The following is a 23,093-nucleotide window of genomic DNA, read 5'->3' as shown; positions in this document are numbered from 1 at the left end:
AAAAAAAAAAATTAAAAACCATAAAAGCCATAAAATGCTTAAAAGTTCACCATATAAATAACTAAATTTAAATAGTTGATGAAATGAGTTATGCAAAGTTAGGTTACAGAAATGAGTTTTTAATGTACATCTAAAGATCATCATTAAAAAAATGCCACAAGAACATGTTAAACATGTAATTTTCGTTTATCAGAGTGGGTCTATAAGAACAGATTCTGTAGTCTGACTTACACAGTTTGATTTAAAAATGATAATGACTTATGTCATTTTAATTTAGATTTGGGATTTTATTATGAAAACAAAACTGCCAGTTTTATTTTCCTCAAACATGTACAAGAAATATTTAGGGTTTACTTATGTTCTGTAGCTATTTCTATTTACTCACAGGCGCTCTGAGAAGAAAAATATTGACAGAAAAAGCAATGTGTTCACAATCATAACCCTGCAGAAAAAAAGGCTTTCTGATTTATATTGTGTCTCAAACACAAACTGACACGACCAGAATATCAGACACAAAACTCGAAGCATCAAAAATTATTACGTTAATTTACACTTTACAATGGCAGTGGCAGTTTGACAATTTAAAGTTCCTTAAGCGGAAAATCATATTTCATTTCGGAGCAGTCAAAACATCCTTGAGCTACAAATGGAACCCCTGGCTGCCCATTGAGTTCAAGTCGTTTTGAATGATAGCAGCTGAGACAACAACCCTCTGCTTCACAGCAAGGACATGTAAACCTCACTAATGAACGCCAACAGTCTCCGAATTTCTAAATTAAACGCTTAAAAAACTATAAATACTTTAAGAGGAATTTAAGTAAAGTCAGAGATAAATCGGCGCAGCACTGAAATTTTTAAATGTAGCAGTCAGATGAGAAATGATTTGTAAACCTAATGTTCCTTAGTGTTTTTGAAATAAATCAATAGCAGAGAGGCTTATTTATAGTTCCTCCAAGCAACTAATCATTCCAATTCCTCCTGCAGTGGAAAACGAGGATAGACTCGCATATAAATGTTCTAATATTGAACAGCAACGAAATCTAATGGGCAGCCAATGGAAAAATCTCGGACACAGCAGGCAAAGAAGTGATTATGGCAGTAAGTAGAGGACGCACACACAAGCGTGGAGCCACACTTCTATAAAGAGTCAACAAACGCATATGCATGAGCTCTGTCCTACAAACACACATATTTGCTCACCCCGTGTCAAAGAGCAGCTTTTATTTCTCTGCTCCTTAGAAATTTCTGTGCAGAGCCCGGAGGCAGAGCAGACACTTTTTAAAGTCTGCGGCGTGCGCCTCAGATGAGAAGAAAAAAAAAAAAAAAAAAAGTGAGAGCAGCAACCCGAGCTCCACTTAATATTTAATGTGTCTGTCTGGTGGTCATAATCGCTTTAAGAACAATAGATGAAAACAAAGGGCGCCGGGAAAAAAACTGCAGCAGAGGTTAAAGCCACATCTCAGACTGGCAGAACCGTTTGGTGAGAGGAAGCAGAGACAAAGATAAGAGAGAGGAGAAGCACTCGGAGACATGAAAAATAAATGACAGGTGACTATCAATGTTAAGTAGGAATGGCATTTCACCTGGAGGCTGAGTAAAGGGCCCTATAGCAGTGTAAAGCTGTTTGCAAAAGTGACGGAAAGCAGAGTGCTTGGCTGGATGGAGAAAGTAAACTTTGGGATATATATTTAAAAAACATACTTTTATATTTTTTAATACTTTTTATAGTTTCAATTTTTAATGTTTTTTTCACATTTTATTGCTTAGACCTGAATGACTTTTTATTGACATTTTATTGTTTAGACAGCATGACTTTTAGGGTAAAAACTAGATGTGTAAAATTAGTTTTAACAACATATCGATTTATATCATAATTTGTGGTTGATGATAAATTCAGAGTAGGGGTGTCAAACATTTCGGCCCGCGCGCCGTATCTGGCCCACCAGATGTGGAGTAGTCATGAAAAGGAAAAAATTAAAGTTTCTATCCCATTCTTGTGGTGAGTTATTGTTCTTTAACCGTTTAACACCGGAGCTCAAGCGTTTATATTCTTAGATTTACTGTAACTTTTCAACCGTTTAACACTTTGGATCATGTGTGCATGTATGAGTGAATCTGTGCTTGTGCACGAGGATGCTAAAACCATACTGCCAGTTAAACTGCTTTTTTTGTCTGTTTTCTTTAGTTCATTGTTTCACATCTACTCTTGTAAATGTTTGAATCTCAAGGGGGTGATCCTCATGTTTAAATATTTAAATAGTTTATATATTAAAAGGTCTCATCATGACTAAACAAATATTCAGTATTTCTCTTTGTATATATCAACCTTTTTTCGTGATCTTTGATCTAATTCCAGCTTTTAGCTAAGCATTTTATTTTACTGATGTTCTTAAAACTGATAATACCCAATTCCATAAGATCACATTAACATTTCTACAATTTTATTATGCAACAGAAACAAGATGTTTTAGTTCAGCACTAAAAAAAGACTTTCTCTCAAGGTCAAAATTATGGAACACATTAACACACTTTTGATAAAATCATATTTATAACTACTGTAGAAAAATGTTGCGACTGGTTATTATTGTGTTGGCAGCTTTTGTGTATTTGTATGTAAGTGCAAAATCCTGATGGCAACACTAATAGAATTTTAAAGGCATTATAATCCCTCAGCCGTATCAGACATCTGAAATGACAGAGATAAACCATTGGAGAGTCTTATCCTGCCGTCCTACAGCCCTGACACTGACTGACACTTCCGATTGTCCTTCCTGCTATCCGCCACTTGAGCCTGAAAATGAAAGTAATACATTTCCTCACAGATCTGGTAAGATAGCCACCTGAGACATGCCCCCACCACACCTCCGTACTGCGAGTTTTCATTCCTCCAGTGTGTTCATAAGAGGGAACATTTCCTCTTTCCCTGGGAGAAGGAAAAATGATTCAACATTATCATGATTTTTTACATTTTTGTTGCTTTTTTTAAATGAATTGAACTATTAGTTTTTTCAGTGATTTCCTCAAATACTCAGATTGAAATTCATGTTGCTTCATTACATTTTCATATTAGAAAAAACAGTGAGATAAATATATTCCTACAATATAAGATGTTTTTCTCATGTTATACATGAAAAAAAACTGTTAATGAAATTCGCATTAGTTCCCTAAGATCTGTTGTGATGCTCTTTGACGTTCACGTAAAGCTAAGCAAGTTCTTATTACTGTTTTTGGGATGTACGTACAAAATGAAAAGCCATTAAAGATGCTCTGCCAGCTAAACCAGGTCAAACTTTTACCACTCAGAGATTTAGAAGCTCTACTAACTCGGAGTGTAGCTGGTTTATTAGGCGACCAGCACAACCCATAAAGGCTCAGACCCATCTTTCATTAGAAATAAAATTCTATGGAAAATGCCTCAAACCAATTTGATCACATTTCAGATATTTTTTCTGTTGCGCTGATGTCACTGTGGGTTCTTGTGGGATAACAACATCTGTTTGTTTTTTTTTTAAATAAATATAAATCATGACATATCTTGCTTTGATCCTAGCAGTTAACCGAGTTATTTCCATTTTATGCCCAATTCGCAAGATTTGCACCGTTTTTTTCCCACCGGTCCAGCCAACTGTAGGTGGTGGACATGTGCTAGTAAACAGTAGAAAAAAAAAGAAGAAGAAGCCCCTCCCTGATTATCCAGTATGAACACCATGGCACATAAAATGCCCGTAGTGTTTTTTTTTTTTTTATGTTTTGCTTTAAGGGCTCATATTTAGATGCATTTCTCTGGGAATAGAATTTTATTTTATTTTAGTATTGAAACTTTATTTGTCCAAGTAAGTCAATTTTCATTTACAACAACAACCTGAGTACAAAAACAGAATGACATTGCAACACAAGTTACACACAAACAACATATTCACACATCAATGTTCATAATAAAAAGTCCACAGGAGGCACTAAGTTCATGTTTAGAGTAAAAAAGACCCATAAAATTTATTAAAAACACCTTCATTCATCACTAATCACATCTATTAAAGATGTCTTAAAGGCAGCAGAGGAGACCAGCGTACACTACTTCAGGATTTCTGCAACTCATTGCAGTCAGAAAAAGAAACGAATGAAGAGAAGTTGTCACTTTTAAGAAAAAATAAGTACTATGGTGATAAAACAGAAAATGTGATGCCTTGTAAGGATACATTCTTAAGAAGTAAAAAAAAAGTGTCCCATAATCTATATTAAAAAAAAAGAACAAATTGTTCAATTGTTCTAATGATATCAATCGTGAATCCTCATCATCATATTCATGCTACAACAAAGTCATAGAATTTTTAAGATTTTGGATGAAGATATGAATCACATTTGGTTAAAAACGTTCAATAGTTCTAAAGATAAAGCTAAAATCTCATTACTAACTATCACCTATATTTACTAGATGATAGTTTTTATTTTTAAGAACTAGTTACACTCTTTTTACTTGTTTGTTAAAGTTAGTTCACAGAAGTCCTCTGTTTAAGTGTTAAATTATAAAATAATATTAATGAAATCGAAATAGAATCTGTTCATTAAATTTATCAATTTTAAAAATGTGTGACAAAAGTATCAGATCGGGACATCTCTAATGCAAATAAACGTCTACATTTGGGAGGAAAAATAATAATGATAGGAATAAAAATAAGTAAACTAAAAAAATAACATTTAGTCTAGTTATTATATAGTCCAAAAAAAATCAAAAACATTTGATGATTTGTCAACAATCATCACAGTTATAATAGGTCTCCCAAAAAAACAAAATGACATCCTTTTAGTCTTTTGTATATTTGTTTTCTGATCTGATATAATGAGATTTGCAGAGATCAGTTCTTCCAAATCATAAAGCGAACTGCAAAACTTTGGGATTCAGACTCAGGATGGAAGCTGAACAACAAAGGGAAGCTGAGAGAGGGCAGACAGCGGGGAGATGTAAATCAGTAGATAAGGAGGAAAAGCGAAAAGAGATGCTCCACGGACCATCAGCTGGGAATGGGATAGGATGGAGTTAGAACTCAATGAGACAGGCGGGGAGAAACAGAGGAGAAACAAAAAAAAAAAAAAAAAACTCAGAGAACGGCTATGATGGACAAGCAACAGCAGGGAAAAAAATTAACCTGTGACTTGAAACAGAAACAGGCAGCCAGATAACCAGACGACTTTTTTCCCCGTCATGTCAATTAAAACAGCACCTTAGGAAGGTACACAGGAGGAAGTGGAGAAAACATGGGATGTAGCGGAGCTGAGGAGGCAAAGAGGTCAACATTTCAAATCACCCTGTCATTCTGCTGTCTTTCTCACGCTTCAGAGAACCAAAGCCACCGGTGAAGCTTTCAACTGCTTTCTTTCTCCTGAAGACTGGATGCAGTGACCCAGACTCTGCCGCTAACTAACTGACATAGCAGGGAGTGCGGGGGCGGCGGGCTGTGAACACAGAAGGAAAACACACCTTCCTTCTCAGGGAAGATGAATCACGGTGATGAACGGGACAGCTTTGTAAAATCGGCAGCGCTATTTGGAGTTAGTCAAAGGTCTGACTGATTTATTTGGCAGGAAGTGACGGCTCTCCATTTTCATGTTCCGGCCAATTTTAAAGGAGATTTTGTGTCCGTCTTATTGTTACCTTTCTGATTTCAGGTCTTGGCGTGGGAGGGAACAAGGTGTGGTAACGAAAAGCACTGGCGAGGGAGGAAAAGAGGCCAAAGGAGAGATTGAGGACAGAGGGGGGCGGAAACTTTGGGGACAGGAAGAGGGGAAAAGAAGAAGCAAATGGAGAATTTGAAGCAGATAAGTTCACCTCTCATTAGCTCGCCTGCCACACACTATGCCACAAAGCGATGTGCCTCTCAAGGACATGAATTAAACAGAGAGCCAACTACCTCAGAGAAAAGCAGCCTGCCAGCACTTAGCCCAGCCTCATAAACAAGCCACTCGCATTTGTCACTTTCTCTTCACCAAACAAAGCGACAGCAGAAATAAATAACTCCTAAGTAGAACTTGTTTCTCCTCAGCTTTTTCCTCTTTTTGGTGAAGCTACCTGTCTGAGTGAACTTCTAGACAGCAAAATGGTAAAAGTCTTCATCACGTGTCAAGCAGACGGGAATTTATGTCTCCTTGTTTCTTATATTGTAGATTTTTTTTCAACCACATTATTAAAAAAAAAAAAAAAAAGATTTTTTTTTCCCACAAGAAACCTGGCAATGATTTAAAAAAAAAACTTCTTACATCAAATTTTCAAAAGCAACTGAAAGCTGCTCATTGAAATGCATTGAATTGAATTTTTGCAGAAATTTCTTTATTTTCCTCGTCAAAAGACAAAAATGAATAACAAAGAAATTGGGACACGTCATTACAAAGACTAAAGTAAACACAAACAATTTCCCTTCAGAAATAGAAACGCACAAAAAATGGTTCCATCAAAATGGTCTTAAAGGCAGACATGTTATTTCACCCATCAGTCAGACCAAAATTCTCATACATTCACATCAGTCTTAGAAACGCACATTCAAGTGATTACTTTTAATTAAAAGTCTATGTAAACGTATTAGATATATTCTCAAAGATACACAACCATAAAAAAACAGGAAAGAACCTTAGCTTGAATCATCTAAAAATCTGTATATCTAATCGCTGGAAAAAATGTCGTCAGGTGTCCCTTCAGAAAAAAATTACGTACATTTTAAAAGACAAAGAAGAGGATTTTATAAAAATATGGCAACCTTTCATTTACCTTGTAAAGATTATGGACCCTTTGGAGGAATAAAAAGTTGATCGCTTTTTGGATGGAATATCAAACCTGGATTTTACTTTGAAGTTTGTTAAGGATTTAATTATAGTTTTGTCAAGGTTAAGGAGAGACACTCTTGTTCTTGGTGTGGTGGTGGTGTTAAATAAGACTGTGAATAAGATAAATCATTATTTTTAAACACTGTTGAAGAAATTTGCAGTTATTGTAAATACTGAATCTAGTGGAATGTGACTTCTTTTTTTTTCTTCTTCAATTGAAATTTCCATAAGAAGAACGTGACAAAAAAATGTAAACATTTGTACATGTTTCCATACAGTCAAACTGACTTGGAAGAAAGCACTTTCACTGAAAAGTCTATTTAAAAGCACGTAAACCCAATTAGGGGCCCATATTTGGTGGTGGTGGAGTCTTTTTCTAAATACAGACAAGCCAACCGCTTGAAAAGTGATCATTAAGGAGGAATTAATAATTGTGGTTTGCGCCCAGCCGAAAATGCTATAACATCAAGTCTTTCATATATCAGAATAGAGCTGTGATAGAAAAAGTCTGGAGACCAATTTGACATTTTTCACCAAAGCTGTGAGCATATGTGTTAGTATTGGGCAGCCACAGCCCAATGTGAACAGTGAACATGTTCAACAACCCGCATTTAGTGTTCAAAAACTTGAATGGCCGGTGTGTCTGTAGTAATAATCTCTGATTTTTGATTAACTTTTAAATATCGTTAAATTGTTGCAACAAAATGCTTAAACTCTGCAAAAAACAAGTGCTGCATGCAATCTTGAAATCTAAATGTTTTCCCATGTGAAGGGTAGAAATAAAAAACAGAAGGTCAAGCTGGTATTGAGAAGTATGAAGGGAGATTTATATAATCTGACTAATGCACAAGTGTGCTTACACCCTACACCTATTTCCTCAAATCCCTCAAACCCCTAAGCAGCAAATCATGACCTGATGCTGTTCTGAAATCTCTCCAACAGCTTCATCCTTTTTTCTAAGGTATATTTATACAACTAAAATGCACTTTTTTTTTTTTTTTTTAGTAAATCCCCAGAGCATGGCTGTTTTTATGGCATCTGTCACTGGTCATTTTACACTGCTTTGAAGAGGATAAACAAAACACAAAGCACCTGAATGCAGCAGGCAGAAGGACCTTTCACGTAAAGATTAATGTATGGGATCATTGGCTTAACACCCTCATCTTCTTTTCTACACTAAAGGAAGTCTTTGGTGGATGTTTAAAAATAAATGGAGCCTCCGCTCACCTGCTTTTCCTTATGGTAACAGAGATACACATTGTGTGGCTTTGAACATTTTCGCTGTCTTCATGCCATTAAATGTTATTGAGCTGGCCCCTGGTGGAAACAGGTTTGTTAATCAAGCGAAAACACAACAATTACTAGAATCCCATAATCAATGCCGGGGAACAAACAATGTATTCGTGTAGCAGCTTGAGAGTGTGACAAGTGGTATGAAATAAAAGCCCACTAACTGGTAACAAACCTGCGGGTGTATTATTGTTACAGTTTTGATTTTACACCTGATGAGGCTTTTTAACAAAGTCTATGTAAGCGAGTTACTGAGATAATTGCAGTGTAAAAGAATCTGCATAAACATTGTGAAATGTAGGAGGTGAAGGGAACACCTTATCCTACAGACATAAAATTCTCTGTGCACTCCCGTGGACTCCGATTCAAGATGCTACCAACAAAATAAACATTGTTGCACACAAAATATAATGCAACCAGGGGAATTTCTTCAAACCCTTCAAACATCAACACAGCTTCCAAGATCAGAGTCGATCCCAGTCCAGGAGGGCTACAAGGCAGAGACCACTCCCTGCCAACATCCTGACACGTTAGCAAACATCTCTATAGCTAGCAGGTTAGAGCTGAGAAAGATGAAGACATTTTAGATGTTTCCTCGATTATCACAGGAGTTAGGTTCTAAAAATAACACGATTTGTGAAATCCTTTAAGTGGAATCACAGATGTTTAACGCTGTAAAACCACACACTTTAAACAGCTCTTAGACAGATGTTGACATTTTTACACTTTTCTCTTGTTTAAACCCTCAAATCTTTATGGAAAAATAGGTCTAGTACAGAGGTCTGCAACCTGTGGCTCTTTTATCTGTCCATGGCTGAAAAAAAATTAAATAGTAATTTAAAAAAAAAAAAATTGGAGATTAGCTATTATTTTAGCAGCATGCTAATGTTTTTGGCTAATTTGTTATCTACTAGCGTTTTTAGTCTAATTCAGAGTTTAGCTTCTTTTTTAGCAACAAACATTTTTGACTAATTTAGTTTACTGAAGAATTTTATGCTAATTTGGGGTTCAGCTAATAATTTAGCAACATGCTGATGTTTTTGGCTAATTTTTTATTTACTGAAGTTTTTTTAAATAATTTAGAATTTTGCTGCTATTTTAGAAACTGGCTAACTTTCTGACTAATTTAGTTTACGTAGGAATTTTGGGCTATTTAGGAGTTCAGCTAGTAATTGAGCAACGAGCTAGCGTTTTTTGGGGCTAATTTGACCTCTAATTACAATTTTTATGCTAATTTGGAATTTAGCTCATATTTGAGCAATTTGGCTAATTGTTAACTACTGGAGTTTATAGGTTCACTGAGGAATTTTAGGTTATTTAGGAGTTCAGCTAGTAATTAAGCAACAGGCTAGCTTTTTCACTAATTTGGCCTCTGCTAAAGGTAAAAATGTCAACAAAAATCCCTTTTTGCGAAATGATAAATTCTATTTATTTTCTTGCTTTTGTTCGTGCCAAAAAATAGACATAATTTAAATTTATTTAAAAAAATAAAAATAAAAAAAGAAACAAAAAGAAGGTCATGAATGCAAATCCAAATTTCTTAAAGGCCAAAGTAAATCTCTGCAGCTCCTTCTGGGTTTTGATCAGTAGAAAACGAGCCCAAATGGCTCTTTTACTGTTAAAGGTTGCCGACCCCTGGTCTAGTATTATAGAATAAAAACAAAGATCTTATTGTAATTGAAAATTTAAGTACAGGAGCCACGGTTCAGAGAAAATTGATTGAAAGGTAACCAGTCAATCAGGATCTAGAACTTTCCAAAAACAAATCAGGAAAAGCACACAAAGTTACATTGAAAAAATGTTGCAGAAACTGCAAAGCTGAACTTGAGGATAGGAGAACACTGTATTTCCCTTATCCCCTACAATCCCATACACCTGATACTACCTTCACACCAGCCTAAGTCTATGTAAACACAATCGTGCATCGACAAGCACATTTTTAGACCCGTTTTGGGGCTCTACGTTCACACAGTGAAGCTTTGGCAAAATTTCAATAAGGAAGGTCTACCTCACCACAGGTGTGCTCGGCATTTATTCATCACTCCTTACGTCACCAATTGGTCACTCTGAGCCAATAACTGAAGTGGTTACTTTCTTAACAGCCAATCACGATCAAATCCCTGCCTTAAAATTCAGAGGAAAAATGCATTTCTTCAAGTGGTTGTGGTTTGAAGCACAGAAGTTTACATTTAAATGTAAACTTTATTCAAAGTATTTATACAGTACAATACAGAACAAGAACAGAATACTGTACATCACCCCCCCCCAAAAAAAAATGCCAGGTGGATACATTAGAAGAACAGCAATAAGTCAATATTTAATTATTCATTAAACCTGAAACAGATGAGTTTTAATTGCTTTTTTTGTTATGGTTGGATGAAATAGGGCAAAAGTACTGTCTGATTTCAGCAAAGAATTCAAATAAATTTGGATTTTTATTACAAAATTAGGTTTCATGGATATAAAATCAAGAGATTTATCAAATAGAATTGTAAAGATAACTTAACATCAAAGTTAGTAAAACCAAAAAGAATGTTCTTCTTACTTAGGAAAAAAGGGAATAGATTTTACTCCTGATAAGATTGACAATTTGTTCCAAATGACTTTAGTGTGCTTACAGATCCAGAATATAAGCACCGGAAACTCTGCTCTCATGTAGCTGACCGGCCACTATTGATGACATCATCAAGTGGGAGTGTCCTCCAAATTTGAAGATACTATTTTTCCATAACTCTCCATTTGGAGGGCTATATGTAAGGGTAGGGAGGTTGTTGGGGTAAGCGAAGAATTCAGATTTGAACCAATTTTTTTATTTATCGGAATAGCGCTATGAAAGAAAAAGTATGTAGCAAGATTCGTGAGATTTGCATCACTACGACATTTCCCATCAAGCCCTTTCCTACTAGTATCGAATAGAAACTGTGCAGTGTCAACACCGTATGCTAAAAAGCGCATTCAAGAACCCATTTTCAGCCTGTTCTGGAATTTATGTCACAGCCCAGTGTGTCTGCAGCATTTAGGATTGATTGGTGACACTAGTTTATACCATTCAATTGTTGAATGTGTCTTTGTGTCAGTTCTGCGATTAAAAAAATTTTTTGGGCTAAGTCCTGTACTGTGACAACTGTATAAAGCTTCACCCTCAAGTCAATTTGACTTAAATGCTTTTCTGAAACACCACAGCAGAGCATTTTTCTTAGTTTTTGTAGCAAAAAACATCACATTATTTCAGATTTCTTTTTAAATGCAGCACAAAAGGTGGGTGAAGCAGAAGTAATGATCAGCTGAAGGCTGTAGGCAGTCACACTGGCATGTCTCCACTTGGCACAATGGGAACCATAACTCTGCCATGATCAATAGATGTTCATGACTTGCTCTGAAAAGGTCTCATCAGCCACCCTTATCAAGAGAATCTCAGCTTTTCTTTCACTTCTCATTCTTTCTATTTTAATTCTTTTTTTATCTATTTTTTCTTTGCAAAAGTCAATAACTTTTCTTTCAAGTTTTCATTCTAATAAATTCCAACTTTCTCCATTCTTCTTGTCACCCCTTCATTCACCTGACCTCGACTATTTGTCACTACTCTTTTTCTGCTCTTTTATTACCTTCCATTTTCGTCACCTCACATTTGTTTAAATGGGCCTCTTTCTCTCCACCTTTTTTTCTGATTTCATATTTCTCTCCAACCAGCCCTCTGCTGCCATCTGTCCTTTCTCATTCTCCAAATGTAGAGTCTCCCCTGCTCTCTTGCAATCAGCAGTTCACAGGTTTCATAGTGCATGTTGTTGCATCCCAGCGGAAGCTCGAGCAGCATTCTTCCATAAATAATTGAAGAGGCCCCACATGGCCAGGCACGCACAGTCTAAATGGATTATTCTGGGAGGGATCAATGCCAGCCTGTGAGGGTTTTATTAGGGCCTACAGATGAAATGAACAAGGCCACAGCCAATGCACTTCTCTTTCTGTGACTTAATTCTGCTTGGATGTCATGTATTTTTTGTTATTTTTTTAAGACCCCTTACTCTTTACCCCGACATTCCACCTCCCCAAGTCTGCCAACACACCTCATGAGAGCCATGCCTGGTACACCACAGTTATGAATCATTCATTATGTATTACTTGGTTGTCATGTATGCCAGTTCTCAACAGGTGAGTCAGTGTTGTTCATCTTGTTGTTGTCAGAGCTCATCAACCCCTCCACTTGTGGGCCACCAGCTTGGTGGGAAACATCCGATGTTCTCCCCTGGAAGTGTCCAGGGTGTTACGTGGGTGAAGTGATATACTACAATGACCTTAAAGACTCGTAACCTTTGGGAGTTGATGGCAAATGGCCCTCTGCAAAATTGTCTCCCGGAGGAGATTTACATCTGTCTCATTCAGTCAGAGGTTTCTTAATTGCCTGCTGTCTAGAAATACCCCACAGGCAGCTTGGTAGATGTTTAGATCTGTCAGGTTCTAATGTTAAATAATTTCTGTCCGTCTGTCTATTTCATCTCATTTAAATATATTTATTATTCCTACACAGCTACATATACCTATGCCAGTACCTAAATCTATGCCTATATCTTTACCTATATTTACCTATGTCCATACCTATGCCTATATCTATACCTATGCCAATACCTATGTCCAAAACTATACTTATGCTTATACCTATGCCTATGTTTATACCTATACTTATGCCAATACCTATATCAATATCTATACCTATATCTATACCTATGAACATACCTACGCCAATACCTATATCAATACCTTTGCCTATATCTATACTTATACCAATACCTATATCTATACCTATGTCTGTATCTATGCCAATACCTATATCCATAGCTATAGCTATATCTATACCAATGCCTATATCTATACCTATGCCTATATCTATACCTATGCCAATACCTATGTCCAAAACTATACTTATTCTTATACCTATGCCTATGTCTATATCTATACTTATGCCAGTACCTATATCAATATCTATACCTATATCTATACCTATGAACATACCTACGCCAATACCTATATCAATACCTTTGCCTATATCTATACTTATACCAATACCTATATATATACCTATGTCTGTATCTATGCCAATACCTATATCCATAGCTATAGCTATATCTATACCAATGCCTATATCTATACCTATACCAATACCTATACTAAACCTATATCTATACCTATACCATGTTCATGTCCCTGGAAACTTACTCAAAACAAATAATAAAATAAACTGTGTTTATCATCTAAGAAATGTAGCAAAATTAAAAAGTATTTTGTTTCAATCTGATGTAGAAACTCTTATTCACGCTTTTATTTGTTCTTTTCTCTTTTTAACATTTTTAACAAACTTTCGCTAAACCGTCTTCAGCTTGTCCAAAACTCTGCATTAAGGCTTTTAACATGAACCAGTAAATTGACACACCTCACTTTGCCATTGTTAGCTTTACATTGGTTATCCATTCAATTCTGAATTGATTTTTAAATTTTACATTTAGTTTTTAGAGCCTTACATGGTCAAGCTCCTGCATACATCTCTTTAACCCCTTTATTATTGGTTTTTATTACTTCAATGCGTTTTGACTTGATTTTATGCTCTTTTTGTAAAGCACTTTGTGATTCTTTCTGTGAAAAGTGCAATAGAAATAAATATATTTTATTCTATTATGCCTCTAGCTATATCTATTTCTACATCTATATCAATACCTGTATCTATAGCTATAGCTATATTTATGCCTATGCCTATATCTATACACCTAGTTTTATTTAAAAGACAATAAATAAATAAAGATTTGGCTTTAAGCATCTCTAAGTGACGGGGCAGAAACTAGAGGCAGCATGGCAAGTGATTGTCAGTAGTGTTTCTTCACCGCATGAATGTCCAGGAATCTGCCTCTCAGTAATTTGTGCATTTTCTCGTTTCCGGCGTGGGTTTTCTCGGGGTAGCTCAACTTCTTTCAGACAGTTGATATGCATGCTAGGTTGATTGATTGATTCTTAATTGCCTGCAGAGGAGAACGGAAGCATTCATTGCTGTTTGTCTCAGTGTGGTGCTGTAATGGGCAAATGGCCCCTTAAAGACAGAAAGACAGGAGGACGGACATTACCCTGGTCAAAGTTATATAACATATATTTATATACAGGTAGTAAAAATTGAACTGCTGTATTTATGCAAAATTTAAACAGTGAATTTTTTTCTCTTAAAATCCCACTTCAACCATCTATTCTTCTATTTTTAAAGCATTCCCAGTCATCTTTTAATTATGATTAACATGTTTAGAGCAAAAATTAAGTAATTTGTGTCATTTTCTTGGGGATAGTTTCTGTAGAGCAGCAGTAGTTCATTAGAAATTTGCATATGAGTTGAGGGCGTGACTGCCGAGCTGCAAGTCTTCCTTTTGTTTACACTTTCCTACTAGAATGCAGCCCTTAAACCTCTTGAATAAGGAAATATTCAGAAATGCAATTTTAAGCTTAATTTTCTCTTTTTGCATCCTCCATCATGAGAAAAATGTGTTAAAAACACTATTTTCATTAGAGTGGGTCTTTAATGTAGCCTGCACAAAATTGAACAACCTAATTGCATATGATTTCTGCAAATAATGACTTCAAATTTCAAATTTCATTTTAAAGAATTTGGAAAATCCTGTTCCAAGATTTTAGTAGTTGATAATATTGAAACCACACTCCTTTGTCTATGATGGATGTTTGAAGTTGTACAAATTCTACAAAAGATTTCACAAGCTGTATCCTTTCAAACTACTAGCAAGCTTATAACAGCAACAGACATGTTAAATAGTTTAAATATTAAGGGAGTTGAACCTAGATGAGGGTGATAAATATTTTAGACAACCGTAAGAATTGCCCTACACTTGTTTAAATTCTCGTCTCTCAATGACTGCAATTTGATAACTCATGCATGATTATAAGGCGTAATGCAGCAAAGAAGTGACATCCTACATCTTAAATAATAAACATTACTCATGTAGTGGAATAATTCTCAATCTTGGGCTTCAATCTCACCCCTATGCTGTTTCTGAATGCTCGCTGCAAAGGCTTTTCACTGAGCTCTAATAATCCTCCAGTCATTTGAATCAAGTATGTAAGACAACAAAATAACCAATTTATTTTGTTTGGAAAGATTTTATAGTGGTAATGGTTAACGCAATTCAGGTAGATCTGGTTGTATCGTAAGAATAAAAATCAATTCATTGATTAAAATGATTCATTGTTCCACCCCTAGAAAGTTGGGTTTTGTGGTGTCTAGATATAAAAGCACCTAATCCTCAAAAGTCTCTGCAAATGAATAGAAAAGTATGTCTGATACATTAATGTCAAAGAAGAATCTATCAATATGCAAACTGTAAAATATCTTTCAGTAAACCAGTATTCAGAAGTGTACCTTTCCCATTGACAAATGCAATTGTGATGCTGTCATCAAACCCTAAATTGCAAACTGAGAGCATATTACACATCATTGTTCCAATTTTTCTTCCAGTGGTCTATTTGCACTCTACGTTTGACCAATGTTTGTTGGCATAATCTCAGGTTGTGCAGATATGCACTCTCTCACTGCAATTATCCTTGAGTAAAGAGAATGTGAATGCACGCTACTTTAACCTAAATTAAGACTCGTGGCTATTATCTTCTGAACACCGGTGAAATTGAAGCACGAAAAGGTTCCACTTTTGTCTCCAGCGTACTTGTTTTTGTGATTACTGGAACATCAACACAATCGGACATCCAGGGTGAAAATAAGAGACCGTGAGATGGTTGCCATTTTTTTTTTTTTTTTTTTGGCTAACTAGTTTTGCTAAGACAGTCAAAGAGAAAGAACAGGGGCCAGATGTTTGGCTTTCATCTAAAAGTCCCTGGATTTCTTGAGAATGAAGAAGTGTTGCATCATTTGAAGATGGCACAGCTTCTCCATCCTTGTCTTCCTGACACACACACACCACAAAAATATCTACTTGTCAGAGCCATTAATGTGTCAAGCTCCAGGGTGGGCTCAATCCAGGTCAAAATCCTCATGGAGAACTAGTGAATAGTGCATTTTGCCCCCATTCTGACAGTCAAGACTTATTCTAAAGAGCTTATATAAGAACCATTTGAAATGAGAACCCAGAGCTCAGAAGATGCAAGAATAAAAAAAAGCTTTTAGAACATTTTGGAAGTAATTTGAACATTTTAAAGGTTATTTGCTTGTCACAGCCAGACTTTGAGATTAGTAAAACAAAATAATGCAACCCGTAAACAGTGCAAATTTCATCTACACTCTTTCCCTGTGTTTATCTCAGCCGCTACACATATATCACTTTGTTGTATTAAAATGACTTTATTTGTGAAGAAGAAGCCGGTGTAAGATGGGATGGAATGGGCATTTCGCTACTTAGAATTTCAAATTCAGCCACAGGCAGCAGGAAAAGATGAGAGAGAAGGACGGGGAAGGGGGGATCACAGCCTACTGTTTATCTGGAGGTGACAACTAACAAGCACTCTCCTGGTAATTAGACTGCTGCAGTGCACATAGGCAAAACTCTCCATAAAGTGCGCTTATGATTAAATATTTTCTTCTTCCTCCCCGGTTTCCGTGCTGGGGTTCTCCTTAAACAGCTCTGCCAACCATCCGCATCCATTTCCATTTTGACTGCATTAATGACATGGCCTAAACACTTAGGCTTGGCGGCCTGTAATGAGACTGCAGAATGTGACTTATGGCTCATCTGGTAAATGTAATAAAGGGGTGTATTTGTGTGTGTGAGAGTGCAGGTGTTTTCGACCCAGCTGGGTTCTCGTGTGCTTTTGACAGGTATTATTGGAGAAAATGTATACAAGACTAAACAAGGGATGCTTGAGCTACCATCCAATCAACCGTCTCATGCATGCAGGGTGGGAGGGAGGGCCGGCTCATTGAACACGATAGAGGGAGAAGTTGCTCTTGTCAATGACCAAAAATACACATCAATAAAAGATGCAAATAGCCGAGAGGTGGTGGGACACAGGTGAGATTTCTGAAAAACTATAAGAAGCTACAACCATTAGGAATATACTTTCCATCAAACTCATTTTGACAGGTGACCTTTGACCCTACAGATTCCATCAAGATGACGTAATGTTTGAATGCTAATAATATTTATATATATATTTTTTTAATGTTACGCCATCTCGATGGAATGTGTAGGGTCAAAGGTCACCTGTCAGAATGAGTTTGATGGAAAGTATATTCCCATTCTCTCTGTCACTGACTTGGAACCTGTACGCTGTGCAGTCCTGACGAGGATTTGATGGCTACATGAACAAACGCCGACTGCAGAGTCGCTTCATAAAGTACCTCCAGCCCATTAACTGCAAAAGAAGTATTCCAGTAACAGCTGTCCTTCCGTGAGAACTGTTTGTTTGAGGTAGCAGATACTCAGTGATTATCTAGTGGTATACGTGGTGCCACATTTTTTTTATTTTTTATATAAACTGCCACCGAATGTGGACTAAAAAAAGGAGTCCTGAATCCTCGCGGTTTAAGAGTTAACACTGCTAAGACAAGCTGGGAGTGAATGTAAATTTCCTTGTCCCTCCGTGTGTTAAGCTGCATACATCAACCCAAGTACAGCATTATTTATTCCATCATTGCGGTTCGGCTTCATTTATTTTAATGTCTAGCTTTAGAAAGCCAAAACTTTTTTTTTTTTTTAAGAAAAGTGCATAAAATATGGAGAAAGCAGAAAGCAAACGATGGTAAATCTGCTGTTTCTGACGATTAACTATAATTAATGAAGGCTATTTTAAGAGAGTGGGGTGTGTTCTCCTTCCCCCTTTTGGTTGATGTTAAACCTGTGTGGCTCTCATGTTCCTGGGATTTCTGTTGTGCAATATTAGTTGGAGGAGGGGGAAAAAAGCGAGGGTGGAGGGAGTCACTCCAAATTTCTCATGTGACAGAGCATAACAGGGAATTGTAATACACAGCCACATCATAAATTTGATTACATTACATAGCAGTGCAAGCCTGTAAGCCATTTCCAGGCGCCATAAAAAGCTATAACTAAGTTACCACCGGTACAGAGAAAAATGAATAAAGCTATTTTCTTTTAACAACACGGGCAGATATTTGTGCGTCTCCTCTGTCTTCTTCCAGCTTTGCAGACCTGCTGTGTGCGCTCAATGCAATCCAAGCAAATCACAGGGGAAATATTTTAGAAAAGGTGCACAATTCAGCAATTCATACAATTAAATACATCTTTTAATAAGATGAATCCAGTGAAGTGGATTTAAAAAAATAGGGAAGAATGCAAACTTTTAGCTGCTTTTTTATGTGTGACAGACTTATAGTCATATTTTACAGCCTAAAAACATTATTTTGGTACATAAAATAAAACAAATGTATGAAGCAGTGGAGCAGAAAAGTGGTCCTCACTGCCTTAAAGCCTTCATCCACCTCGGTGGGATGCTGAAGTGGCGCGCCTCCAGGAGCTCTCCACGCGCAGCCTGTTAACGCGGCGCGCTACAATAAACCCTTCGGGGTGTCGACCGACGGCGCCCTCAGTCTCCAAAGTCCAAACATCAATAAGAAAAAAATGAAGAAGTGAAGTCGCTCCCCTTTTCACGTCGGATGGAGCTGTCGAAAATGTCATTTACGCTCTCAGCGCCGAAGTCTACAGGGATGCTGATCGGAATCTGGAGGAAGGAAAGCATCTCACGACTGACTTGGTGAAAGAGGCACCTCCTTGTGGAGAGCTGCTTGCTTGGTGGAGAACACTTGCAGCCCGGACAAAGACATTGCACAAACCCCAGCTATTTTGGAAGGTTGGGCTTTTATCCAAATGTGCATCTTTGCATCGGAATCGCCGCTTTCCAAATGAAACTCTTAGTAGTAAACGCAGTGAATGGAAAGCTGTGGCTCTTGGAAATGATACATGATGGTATCAGTAATCATTTTCTATTATTAGTGTTTTTATTAAAGCAGCAGCAGTCTGATCTCCCGCTGACTTGGGCATGATCTGGCTCCACTGCGCTCCGCAGCGCGCAGGAGCAGCTCTACAGTAAAGGATGCCCCTGCGTGGAAACTGTTATCCTCGTCTTTGTTTAAGCTTTTAAACTGTCAAAAATATCTGTGACTCAAAACAGATCGCAGAGAATACGTTTGCATTTAGAGGAGAAGATGAAAAAAGTGTTTTTCTTTACCTCTTTGTCAATCTGAGTTCCAGCGTCTTCCCTCTCCGCGTACAAACCCTTCACATCTTCATGATCGAGGCGAGCAATAATTCCAGATTTTGCGGTAAACGCGCGCGTCCCTGCGGCAGGTCCAGTGGGGAGAGGTGCGCACGTTCCTCTGCAGGGTTAATTACAGTTTTATTTTATTTTTTTTATTTATTTTAGATCCACCCCAAGAGCGCAGCTTGCTGGGACGCGCTTGGCTACGGCAGGAGGAGTCGCTCCCTCAGCAGCGGCCGCCGTGCGCACTTGGAGAAACCAGAGTTATGTCCGCGCACAGAAGCTGAGGGAATGATGTCATGCGTCCGGCCCTCCCTCTCTAGCCACCCGTTAACTCACGGCTCCCTCCATCCTCTCTTGCTTTTTCTCTTATCACCTCCTCTTTTATTTTACATTAAACAATTACTTTATTTTATTTTTTCATGCATTGTAGTGAATGACTAATCGGCTACTGTGCGCTGTTGCAACATCCGGTCAAGTGTCTCAGAGTTTCATGAGAACGTGTCTAGTATTTTGGCTGATGCGTTTTTCCCCATGGGTCCCACTTTTATGGCAAGCAAAAGGTGCCAAAAATCGCCAAGAAAAAAACTACAATTTATGATACCTTTTGCTTGCCATAGTGACATAATGGGAGTCCCACATTGACTCTAAATAGGAACTGGACAGCTTAACACCTCCCACCTTGCGTTCCAAACAGGAAGTACTTGGCTCCAAAAAGCCAAAAACCCTTAGACGTCTATTGAAAAACAAGCATTCATTACCCAGTTATTCTATTTGTCAAAATAACCATTCTTGCTATGATATCTCTTTATTAACACCTAATCCTATTTTTTTCACTTTTTTTTTTAAAATAAACCAGCCAATCAGATACCTCAGTAAAAGCATGTGGCGCCCCCTGGCCCATACCTTGAATGATTGATTGACAGATTCCCCTGAGACATTTTTAGTGGAAGGGGTGTGGACTATGAACAAGCATACTCATGGTTGTGACACTGGTTGCCCTAGAAACATTGACTCAGACCAGGGGTCGGCAACCTTTAACAGTAAAAGAGCCATTTGGGCTTGTTTTCTACTGATCAAAACCTAGAAGGAGCTGCATGGTCTTACTTAAGCCTTTAAGAAATCTGGATTCATGACCTTTTTTTTTAAATAATATGAATTATGTCTATTTTTTGACACAAACAAAAGCCGAAAATCTGAAAAGAACATAGCATCTCTCAAGATGATTTTTTTTATGTTTGTCAGAATCTCAAATAACCTATTTTAAAAATAAAATGTGTCTCAGTGCAGCTCATTGTTTTGCACCTTAAGATGCTACAAAACAATCTTTTAACTCATAAAAGATCAAAATGTTTACAAAGTTTTGCTTTGTAAATAAAATCAAAGCATTCTGGAGGTATTGTTTAACAAACAAGACGTCTTCAGGTCAACAGGGATGTTAAAATCTACATTGTTTATCATCTATGTGCATCTGAGCTATCAGTTTAATAATTTAACTAATCGAGATAAAATAAATGTTAATTAAGTAATCCTTACCTCTAAAAATGCTGTTATTTTTCTTTAATTTTTTTTGTTCTTTTTCCCCTTTTTGTATACACCAAAGAGGGGACGTCTGGTGGTACCGGACGCGAGCCGGTACCACCAGACATGGTACTGGACGCAAACCGGGGCCGGGTTAGGGTGCAGGAGCTCTCCGCATCCTAGTGCCGGGCCAGTTCTAGCTAGCAGCTTGGTGGTTGGAGACCCGCCCATGATCTAGTGAGAGCAGCCGGTGAGTTAGAAGGCGATGACCGCGCGCGGTATGGAAAGGCACGTATGAGAAAATCTGCGATTAATGTGTCAAAAAAATTGTCGGCGTCATTCACATGTCAAACAACGCGTAATTAACGTGACAAATCTGACAGCCCGTAAAAATATTTTTTCTTTATCACAAACATTCAAGTTATAAATTAACCAATCAAATGCCAAGCATGTGGTGCCTGCTGGCCCTCACCCTGAACGTTTGATTGACAGATTCTCCCGAGTTACTTTCAGTGGTAGGGGTGTGGACTTCAAACAAGCTCACTCATGATTGGCGTCAGCAGTTCCTCTAAAAAACACGAACTGACTCTAGCCAATGACTGTCGTCAGGTTTCGAAACAGCTGTGCACATATCACACATCACAGTGAAGTCAGGACTTGGCGGGAGCCGGAGGTAAGACATTTTCTATGGGTGACATCAACCCCTCGCTCTGTCCATTGTTTTCTACGGTCTATGACTCAGACTGACTTGGACCAATCACCGCCAACTGGCTCCAATGTGGCAGCACCCACATCATGGCCATTAGCAAATTGAATTGACTTCATTTTGCCAAAGCTGGAGGAATGGCCTTCTCAGTCCATCTCTATATACAGTTAATGGAGTCACACCATCACCTCCCGCCTCTCGGAAGGTTTCCTGGAAATTTGATTCCTTTTGCTTTCCATACTTGACATAATAGGAGTCAGGATGTCATCTCCCACCTCTCAGAAAGTGCAGCCCAAACCATGGTTTACCTGGGATAGCAAGGGAGGTAAGGCTGAGAGAAAATTCACCCAAGCTGATGTCGTAAGACCGCCACCTCAAATCAGCAGGTGCATTTTCAAGATGCTGTATAATTCTTTATACCAGAGTTAAAAGAGGGGAAAAACACATTAGCAAATAAAAATCAATATAATTAATTGAAACAAACATTTTCAACAATTAGGTGATAAAACATCAAAATAGGCAGTATTGATGAGTTTCACATTATAGCATATAATCTAAAATGATTTTCCTTTCATAACTTCTCTTTTTTCTACATCCATACTCAAATGTCGGCTGCTCTTTGGAAAAAAAAAGCAGAAAGAAATATTGCAGAGGTGTTTAATCAATCAGCTTCAACTGCAGGTTTTTACTTAATCAAATGTTTAAAGTGGCAGGACTGCTTTCCTCAGCTCCGAGGCAGTGCACCACTGATTACTCGGGGACAAGCTTAAATGTATGGCCCACTGAAGCCTGGCCGTTCCCGCTTGTCCAATAATGCATGAAGTGACTTCTTGTTGAGGTGGGGGCATTTTGACAAGTGGTAAAGAACTGGATGTGAATGGAGAGTTAAAAAAAAAACTCATAAAACTTATAGCCCATACTTTGCTGTCATGACAAAAACTCGTTTCTGTGTGGGCACAATGGGGCGGATGGGCATGTTTTTGAACATTTGTGTCCCTCCCCACAAAAAAACAGTGATTTTGCTGCATGTTATGAATATTAATGTTTAAAAATTACTATTCTTAAAATAATGTTTAAAGGGAAAAATCAACTAAATTTGCATAGTTCATGCATATCAAGAAGTTTTGATTAACATAATTGTTATTCAACAGGCAAACATGCTTGAAAATTAAGAATGAATTACGCTTCTTTTATGCGTCTCAGAAGAATGTTGATTTTTACAGCTGGTGTTTTCAACATGTTCCTGTTGCGTTTCTCTCATAATGGAGGACATGTATATGTATATATATATACACTGTATATATATACTGTATATATATAAGAATTTAAGGTTAAAACTTTATTCCTGAATATAGACATATTTTATAGATATATAGAATATATGGATATATAGAAACCTGCGGTTTGAAAAAGTTCAGGTTTGGTAAGCTGTGATGGACAGGTCAAAGTCTCCTTGCTCAACTACAATTCCGAATTCTCCTCTTTAAGACAAATTGATTCATGTACGTCTTAATTTTACTCACCTGTTAATTATATATATATATATATATATATATAT

General features: G+C 37.3%; 1 protein-coding gene across 1 annotated transcript in view; it reads right to left on the bottom strand.

Moving 5' to 3' along the window:
* ptprsa (protein tyrosine phosphatase receptor type Sa) overlaps positions 1-20,621 on the bottom strand; it is a 292,916-nt gene extending 272,295 nt beyond the window's left edge. Inside the window, exon 1 of the mRNA XM_036211506.1 lies at positions 19,279-20,621. The gene's annotated coding sequence lies outside the window, so the exon portion shown is untranslated. The remainder of the gene's footprint in view (positions 1-19,278) is intronic.
* Positions 20,622-23,093: the final 2,472 nt, after the last annotated feature.

Source organism: Oryzias melastigma, linkage group LG4 (assembly GCF_002922805.2).
Source record: "Oryzias melastigma strain HK-1 linkage group LG4, ASM292280v2, whole genome shotgun sequence".
NCBI lineage: Eukaryota > Metazoa > Chordata > Actinopteri > Beloniformes > Adrianichthyidae > Oryzias > Oryzias melastigma.
This window is presented reverse-complemented; position numbering and strand designations above follow the sequence as displayed.